Here is a 9530-nt window from a genome sequence, read left to right on the forward strand (position 1 = left end):
CCATTGAAAGTAGATGAATCTCAGTGTCGGGTTAATGATGCGCACGTGATAAGAATTATGTTTGCATGGTATGTATATTTCGAAAATTGCATGTTGTTTTGTTGTACTCGAACGGCCCCCACTTGCTGAGTATTTCCCAAAATACTCACCCCTTACAACCTTCCCAGATAAATCCGAAGAGCAGATTGAAGAAGAAGAATCGGAACAATTTTGGGGCTGGTGAATTGTTTTAATATCGAGAGTTGCTAGTAAAGAGGTTTCTGAATTTTGGTACTCAAGTTTTATGTAAAAACGTTTCCGCATTTATTTCATTAGTTATTTCAGTTGTAAAGACTTTGGTTTTTGAGATTATGATTAATAAACTGGTATTTCTGTTTATACTATGCTACGAGGCTGGTTGTTTCAATTGTGTGATTGTTAAACGACGCCGGTGTCAAATCCCGAGTTTCGGGGCGTGACATTTTAGTGGTATCAGAGCCGCCAGGTTCATAATCCGAGTGGGAAAAATCGAGTTTCAAAAAAAAATCAAATTTCGAAAAAAAAAATTCGGCCAAACAGCCCCTACGCGCGCCGCTGCGTTTTTCGCCAATTCCGGTCGCTTCCGGTAGTGTTTCTTTGATCGGAGACCAGATCTAGAACCGTCTCGATGAGACGAACAAAAGCCCTCAAACAATTACATATTTCGCGTTCGGATGAAACGGGAATTTCAGATCTACGAATTTGGCGTGTAAACCCTAAACGCCGAATTTTGTTTTGTCCAATTACCCTACCAATACTACTCCGATTTTAAATTAATTTTACACAAACGATACACAATCCATGGGTAACGTTTCTCAACAATCAATTTTCGGATTGGATCAACCAATCGTAAACGCCCAAATTCGAGATAGTTAGCGAGTTGCGCGAATTTTTCCGGCCAAATTAGGTAACTTCCGACCGATTCTGGCCTTGACATTGCCGGTTCCGAGACCCTGACTTCTTCGCCAACGCGTGCCTTTTACTCCGACCGTACTCCGGCGAGTCAACCCGGCGAGTCAACTCGGTCGAATCATCGAGTCAACCCGCCAGCTTTAACCTCCTATTTTCGGAAATTTTCGAAAAATACATATAAATTTCGATACCTTGCTCTATTAGTTCTTGATATTTATTTTAGCCTATTTTTGATATTCTGAGCGTTTCCTTTCTTTATTGTTTCAGGAAATGGCTCGTTTCCATGTCACCGCTCGTAAGAAAGTGACCCCGATTACTCTTAGCGAGACGACCCAGCTGGATAATCACCGACCTCGCACGCGCGCTCAGGCTGCTATACATTTAAAGGAATTTGCTATAGGACACCGGGATAGGACTATCAGGAGGCTGAGAGCTAGTAATCTTGAGAGGAGGCAACAAGTGGAAAATCTGACTACCAAACTGGAGACAGCAGAGAAAAGAATTGACGAGGTCTTCCAAATGTTCGAGCTCGTTAAAGAACATAACTGCGAACTGCGAGAGTCATTACAAATAACGATGAGTCAAGCCAAGCAAGCTAAGGAGGAAGTGGATAGACGCACCATAGAACTGTCTGAAGCCCGTCAAGCCCGACTGAGGGATAAGAAAAAAATTGAAGAATCCTGGAATGTGATCATGCAATTATCTGAGAATAACCAAAGGCTATCCAAGGAGGTAGACGAGAGGAAAGCAAAGGAGAAGGAGCTCATCCAGAAGAATGAAACAAACTGCGCACACGCAAGAAATGAATTGAATGACGGGATAGGAAATATTCTGACCCACAGGGAACAGATTGCTGAGTTGGAATCAGAAAATCATAGCCTTCAGATGCAGCTGGCAGATTTCATAGACCCAGAGATGCCTGATGACCCCGAGGAGGAAGAAGCCCCACCTGATGTGGCAGTGGGAAATGGCGAGATAGCAGATTAGAACGTTTAGTGGACCATTTTTTTTGTAGTATTTCCGTTGTTGCTACATTTTCTTTTCTTCAGTACATTTATTTATTTAGATTAATCATGTTCATTTATTTTCCTGTTTGAGAAATCAATAAAATATTTTATTTGTTCCATTGATTTCAATTTACTTCTGCGCAATCTATTGCATGAACCTACTCGTACCAATTTTTAGAATTTGCGAATGTAGGAAAATGGCCGGCAGACCCCCAAGGCAAAACCGCAACCCGCGTTACGCTAATGCCGATCGCGAAGAGAGACAGGAGAATCGACAGGAGAATGGACCACCGCCTGCAGTTAATCTAAGCCAAGATGATCTTATGGCCATAGCCACCATAGTGGCCACGACACTGCAAGGGTTGGGAAACCCAAATGCCCATCAACCACCTCCACCACCACCACCGAATGGAATCAAATTTCATTATGAATCCCTCCGAAAGAACAGATGTCCGATATTCAGAGGGGACGCTGATCCCGAAGTTGACCAGAGTTGGCTAAAGAGTGTCGAGACTCAGTTAAGGCTTTTGGAAGTTCCCGAGGCACTCAAAGTGGATGTGATTGTGCCTTTCCTGGAAGACAGAGCAGCTAAATGGTGGGAAGCAGTCTCGCCAGCCATGATCGCTGCTGGACCAATCACATGGTGAAACTTCCGAGAAACATTTCTGAAACAGTACTACCCGGCAGAAGTCAGATTGCAGAAGTTAAGTGACTTTGAAAATCTTACTCAAGCTCCAGACATGTCAGTAGTGGAGTACACGTCTCAGTTTAATGCCCTTGGATCTTATGCTCCGGCCATCATGGCGGACGAAGTTTTGAAGCTGTACCGCTTCAAGAGAGGATTAAACAGTAGAATCCAGTCAGCCTTAGCAGTTTATCAGCCCGCCAATTTTGCAGATCTTATGGGCGCAGCTATCCGAGCTAAAACCGACATCCGTCGCAGGGAGGGAGAGAATAAGAACAAGCGACCCCACGCCGGTCAGTCTTCTCAGGGCGGTCAGAAGTTCAGAAAGCCAAACCAATCAGGCGGACCTTCCTCAGGGCAAACCTCAGCGGCCAACCATCAAGGACCCAAGCCATGCCGAAGTGCGGTTTCAGACACCCCGGGGAATGTCGAAGAGCCAGTGGTGCGTGCTTTGGATGTGGGAAAGCAGGGCACAGGATCGCAGATTGTCCTACAGCCGCCAACCAAGCAGCTGGGCCCAACAAGGGAACTGGGCCGAATGTGGGAGCTAACCCCAACAAACCAAAAGAGAATAAGCCTAATGCCAGGGTGTTCGCTATGAACCAAGAAGAGGCAGACGACGCCAATGAAGTCGTATCAGGTACCATCTTACTTCAAAAAGTACCTGCTTATGCATTGTTTGACTGTGGTGCTACACACTCTTTTGTGTCTAAAAGGTTTGCTAAGAAAGTAGGACTTAAGCCCGAATCTCTAACTGAACCTTTTCGGATAGCCACACCTACGAGTAAGACCACAGAAACTCATGAAATTCACAAGGATTGTAAGATCGGTATCGCTAATCAGACTTTCAGTGCCGATTTGATACAATTGGTTATGGTCGATTTCGACATCATTCTAGGGATGGATTGGTTAGCCAGTAATAATGCCATAGTGGACTGTAAAGGGAAAAGAGTTAAGCTCCGAACCCCAAATCAGGCAGAGATCGTGTATCATGGTAAATCCAAGGAACGAAAATCACTCCTTTCCGCTTCCCAGGCATGGAAGGCCATGAAATCCGGAGAAGACATCTACCTAGCAATGATCAACGAAGTGCAAGGAGAAGTCAAAATGAGGATAGAAGACATCCCAATAGTATGTGAGTTCCCATATGTTTTCCCAGAAGAACTCCCAGGGACAGTTCCGGACCGCGAAGTTGAGTTCGAAATTAATCTGGTTCCTGGTGCAGCACCAATCTCTAAAGCACCTTACAGGATGGCGCCAGCGGAACTCAAGGAGCTAAAAGAGCAACTCCAAGAATTGCTGGACAAAAAGCAAATTCGACCTAGTGTGTCCCCATGGGGAGCTCCAGTACTCTTCGTAAAGAAGAAAGACGGTAGTATGAGATTGCGCATCGATTACAGAGAATTGAACAAGATCACAATCAAGAACATGTACCCTCTACCTAAGATAGACGATCTGTTTGATCAGCTTAAAGGAGCCGCCATCTTTTCTAAATTGGATCTGAGGACTGGATACCACCAACTGAAGGTCAAGGCTGAAGATATCTCCAAAACAGCTTTTCGGACAAGATATGGGCATTATGAGTTCACAGTGATGCCTTTTGGGTTGACTAATGCGCCTGCAGCCTTTATGGACCTAATGAACAGAGTGTTCAAACCATTTCTGGACCGGTTCGTAGTGGTATTTATTGATGACATCCTCATTTATTCTCCCAACGAGGAAGAACATGAAGAGCACCTCCGCCTTGCACTACAGACACTGAGGGAGAAAGAGCTATATGCTAAGTTTAAGAAATGTGAGTTCTGGCTTAAGAGTGTATCCTTTTTAGGACATGTGATCTCGGAAGCAGGAGTATCAGTGGATCCCAAGAAAGTTGAGGCAATTACAGAGTGGCCAAAACCTAAGAACGCCACAGACATCAGGAGCTTTCTTGGACTGGCAGGTTATTACAGGAAGTTCGTCGAAGGTTTTTCTTCCATAGCTATACCACTGACTAAGCTCACTCAGAAGAATTCCAAGTTCATCTGGGACGAAGGTTGCGAGAAAAGTTTTCAGACATTGAAAGAAAAACTTGCATCCACGCCAGTGCTAATCTTACCTACTGAAGATAAGGAATTCACCATCTACAGTGACGCATCTAAGGAAGGTCTGGGATGCGTACTCATGCAAGAGGGAAGAGTGATCGCCTATGCGTCAAGGCAGTTGAAACCGCACGAAAAGAACTACCCTACGCATGATCTTGAGTTAGCAGCAGTTGTCTTTGCCTTAAAAATCTGGAGGCACTATCTCTATGGTGCCAAGTGCGAAATTTTCACAGATCACCAGAGTCTCAAGTACTTGTTCACCCAAAAAGAACTAAACATGAGGCAAAGGCGATGGATCGAACTATTGAAGGATTACGACTTGACTATAAGTTACCATCCAGGTAAAGCGAACAAAGTGGCCGATGCTCTGAGTCGGAAAAATGGAGGCAAGATCACTCTAGCTTCACTCTCCGCCCAGCCATGTCTGCAGGAGACCGTCAAGTTAAATCAAGACCGAGACCCCGAGCTAAAGAAACTTAAGGAACAAGTCAAAAACGGGAAGTCTCAAGATCTACAAATTGATGACAAGGGAGTCGTTTGGATGAATGGACGACTGTGCGTACCGAACAACGATAACCTTCGCCAAGAAATACTATCAGAAGCACACAAGTCCAAGTTTTCAGTCCATCCAGACAGTACAAAAATGTACAGAGACCTTAAGAGGAATTTTTGGTGGAACGGAATGAAAAGAGATGTGGCAGTATTCGTCTCTAAGTGTCAGGTTTGTCAACAGGTCAAAGCAGAGCACCAGCGACCCGGAGGATTATTGCAACCGTTGGAGATACCTGAGTGGAAGTGGGACCATATCTCCATGGACTTTGTGGTAGGATTGCCAAAGTCAAGGCAAGGTCAGGACGGAATATGGGTAATTGTAGATAGACTTACAAAATCTGCACACTTCCTACCCGTCCGTATGAACTACAATCTGGACAAATTAGCTATACTGTACATGGACAATATTGTAAGACTTCATGGAGTACCAGTGAGCATCTTGTCTTACAGAGACCCAAGGTTTGTCTCGCGCTTTTGGAAGAGCTTTCAAGAGGCCATGGGAACGAAAGTAACCCTAAGTACGGCCTATCATCCTCAAACCGATGGACAAACGGAGAGAACCATCCAAACTTTGGAAGATATGCTGCGAGAATGCACTCTTGAATTCAGTAGCAATTGGAGCACTCATCTACCTTTAATTGAGTTTGCTTACAACAACAGCTATCACAGCAGCATCGGAATGGCCCCATACGAAGCTCTTTATGGAAGGAAATGTCAATCACCACTTTATTGGGATGAAGTGGGAGAAAAAGCAGTAGTAGGACCCGAGCTCAGTACAGATAACAGTATACAAGGTTACAGTAGTCCGAGAGAAACTCAAGGCAGCTCAAGACCGACAAAAGAGTTGGGCAGATCTGAAAAGAAGTCCAGTGGAATTCAACGTTGGCGAGAAGGCCTACGTGAAAGTGTCGCCTATGAAAGGAGTTGTCCGATACAGTAAAGCCGGGAAGCTAAACCCCCGTTATGTAGGTCCCTTTGAAATTTTGGAAAAAGTAGGCACACTGGCATACAGATTGGCGTTGCCGCCAAACATGTCTAGAATTCATAATGTTTTCCACGTGTCCCAACTACGGAAATACATCTCGGATCCAAGCCACGTGTTGGAAGTAGAACCGCTCATAATCGAAAGTAACTTGGGAGAAGAGCTGAAGTACGAAGAAGTTCCCATTAAGTCGTGGACACCAAGAACCAAGTACTGAGACGACGAATCATTCCCTACGTCAAGGTACAATGGTCGAACCACAACGAAAGACAAGCCACGTGGGAGCTAGAAGAAAGGATGAGAAACCAGTACCCGTACCTCTTCGGAGACCAAGCCAGCCCAAGTTTCGAGGACGAAACTTCCCATAAGGAGGGAGGGATGTAAAATCCAGGATTTTAGATTTTATCATGATAATATTTTGTACCAAGATTTGCGAGATTTTCGGAATTTGTGATGTGGCATTTTTTTTGGAACTCAAGAATTTAAATAATATCGTGTATATTTTTTTCGGAATTTGAGATATGCAGAATTTTACCGGATATAGATCTAAGATTTGATATACCTGGATAAAGATTTAAGTAAGAAGATAACCCAATATTGGAACTAAAAATCTTGAGGATTTTATCATGGGATTTTCGAAAATAATATTGAAAGAATATTAGGGAATTTTCGAAAATCATAGATAAAGGGAAAAATTTACACGATAAATGCAGCTTGGGAAAGATTTAACTACCAGGATTTTATGAAAATAATCAAAATCTTATTTGGGAAAAATACTACTAAATTTCGGGTTTATGTCAGCAAATTTGTGGGATTTAAGAAATATAATTTTTATTATTTTAGGAAATAAAAAGTCTACCGAATATTGGGAATTAGACACAAAAGTTGAAATTTTGCAGGCTGGGCAAATCATAAATTTCGAAATTTATCCTTGGGATACATACATGAATTTCGAAATTTAGGTCTAGGATAAAGAATAAAATTTAGATTTGATCACGATTTTGGATGGAGATTTGATTCAAGTTTAAACGCGCGGATGACATCTATCGAGATAGCAGCCAACCCCTATAAATAGGAGAGCCTATAACTCGAAAATTCACACCATTTTCTACTCCAGTTTTTCGAGTTTCTCTCCTAGTTTTCTTAGGTTTTTCGAGAGCTTGCTCTCTCAGTGTGCGAAGAAGCGAAGCGCTGCTGCAGTCCAACCCCGAAGCTAGGGTTCGAAATTCCAGTGCAGGAATTCCCTCTATTCACGTTTTCTACGATATCTAAGGTAAGTGGGCTTGTTTTAAATTATTGAATTTCGATGCATATATTTTCGGTTTTATAAAAATTCGGGCGAGTACAATTCTTCTTCTACACCCTTCTGGTTACGATATTTTGCATGAATAAATGTTTTGACACGATGAGAATTCAACTTGATATGGGTGGGAATCCCAACCATACGTACCCTTACGCGGTGGGGGAGATAACCGCTATACGGCCTCGTCCCCTTAGAGGAGTAAAAATTAAGGACTGATATCAGTAAACCATTGAAAGTAGATGAATCTCAGTGTCGGGTTAATGATGCGCACGTGATAAGAATTATGTTTGCATGGTATGTATATTTCGAAAATTGCATGTTGTTTTGTTGTACTCGAACGGCCCCCACTTGCTGAGTATTTCCCAAAATACTCACCCCTTACAACCTTCCCAGATAAATCCGAAGAGCAGATTGAAGAAGAAGAATCGGAACAATTTTGGGGCTGGTGAATTGTTTTAATATCGAGAGTTGCTAGTAAAGAGGTTTCTGAATTTTGGTACTCAAGTTTTATGTAAAAACGTTTCCGCATTTATTTCATTAGTTATTTCAGTTGTAAAGACTTTGGTTTTTGAGATTATGATTAATAAACTGGTATTTCTGTTTATACTATGCTACGAGGCTGGTTGTTTCAATTGTGTGATTGTTAAACGACGCCGGTGTCAAATCCCGAGTTTCGGGGCGTGACACCATGTTAAATGCTTCAGTTACAAGTCCTGAGCAGAACCAGTAGCTATCTGCTGGAATCTCGCTACTGAACTCTTCTGCTGCTGGGTTCCGTCTGCTGGATTTTGGTCTGCTGGAAAATACCATCTTCTGAAATATGAGTTGCTGTTGAAATTTTGCTACCTGCTGCTACTGCTGGAATTTCTGGTTCTCACATCCCTCCCTCTTTATGAGAAGTTTCGTCCTCGAAACTTGGCTATACATGATCTTCAAAGAGATAAGGGTATTGTGCTCGCATGTTTTCTTTCAACTCCCAAGTAGCTTCTCTTTCGGTATGGTTGGACCATTGTACTTTGACACATGGAATAGTTCGTCGTCTCAGTACTTGGTCTTTGAAATCAACAATTCGAATCGGAATTTCTTCATACTTCAGCTGTAATGCCTGAAGTAAATTTCACAAGTTGTGATTTAGTAATGTGATATTACTAAATAATTAATGATTTTTAAAGAGAAAAATATGACATATTTTGATCATATGAAGTCTAAATGATTTGAAATTTGGATATAACGTAGAAAACTCAAAGATATAGAAGTTTCATGTTTTGAGTTTTGAAAAATTTGATCGTTTGACCAGTCTGAATGAATATACCGGTGTTAAAATGTTAAATATTATATTATATTATTTTATTAATATAATATAATATAATATAATAAAAAATAAAAAAAGAGATAAATATCACAATTACGTTGAATTCAATTCAATTGAATAGAAATAAAGAAATTCACAGAAGAGAGAGACGAGAGAGAAGAATAGAGTTTCGATTTTCTTTTCGATCTTGCGACTTATCGGTTTATCCAATCGACGAACCGACTTCAGTTTTGGAATCGTTGACACGAGGTCTTCGATTTGAGGTATAAATTTTTATAGTTTTGGTGATGTTTGAAATTCGTCGATTTCTGGAATAAATCTGATAAATTGTTAAATCATACTGAAATTAAATATTATTGAATAGTGTATGATTTTAACGAAGTAGAGAAGATTATAGTGGTGTTATTTTGAATTATTCCCAATTTATTATAATTAGGGATTTTTAATCGTTGGATTGAGATTGGAGAGTTGTTTTTCAGTTGTTATTAATTCTGATTATATATTCGGAGTCTACGAAGTATAGGCTACACGTTGATATAAAGTTTTCGTAATTTGACGGATGTTGTAAAATAGCCTATTATTTGAAGTTAATTAATTATGGTGTATTTGATGGTAGTATTGTGAATTAAATACACCAGAATATTAAATTGTTGAACAATACGAATTTATAATCGA

This window comes from Primulina tabacum, chromosome 10 (assembly GCF_025594145.1).
Source record: "Primulina tabacum isolate GXHZ01 chromosome 10, ASM2559414v2, whole genome shotgun sequence".
NCBI lineage: Eukaryota > Viridiplantae > Streptophyta > Magnoliopsida > Lamiales > Gesneriaceae > Primulina > Primulina tabacum.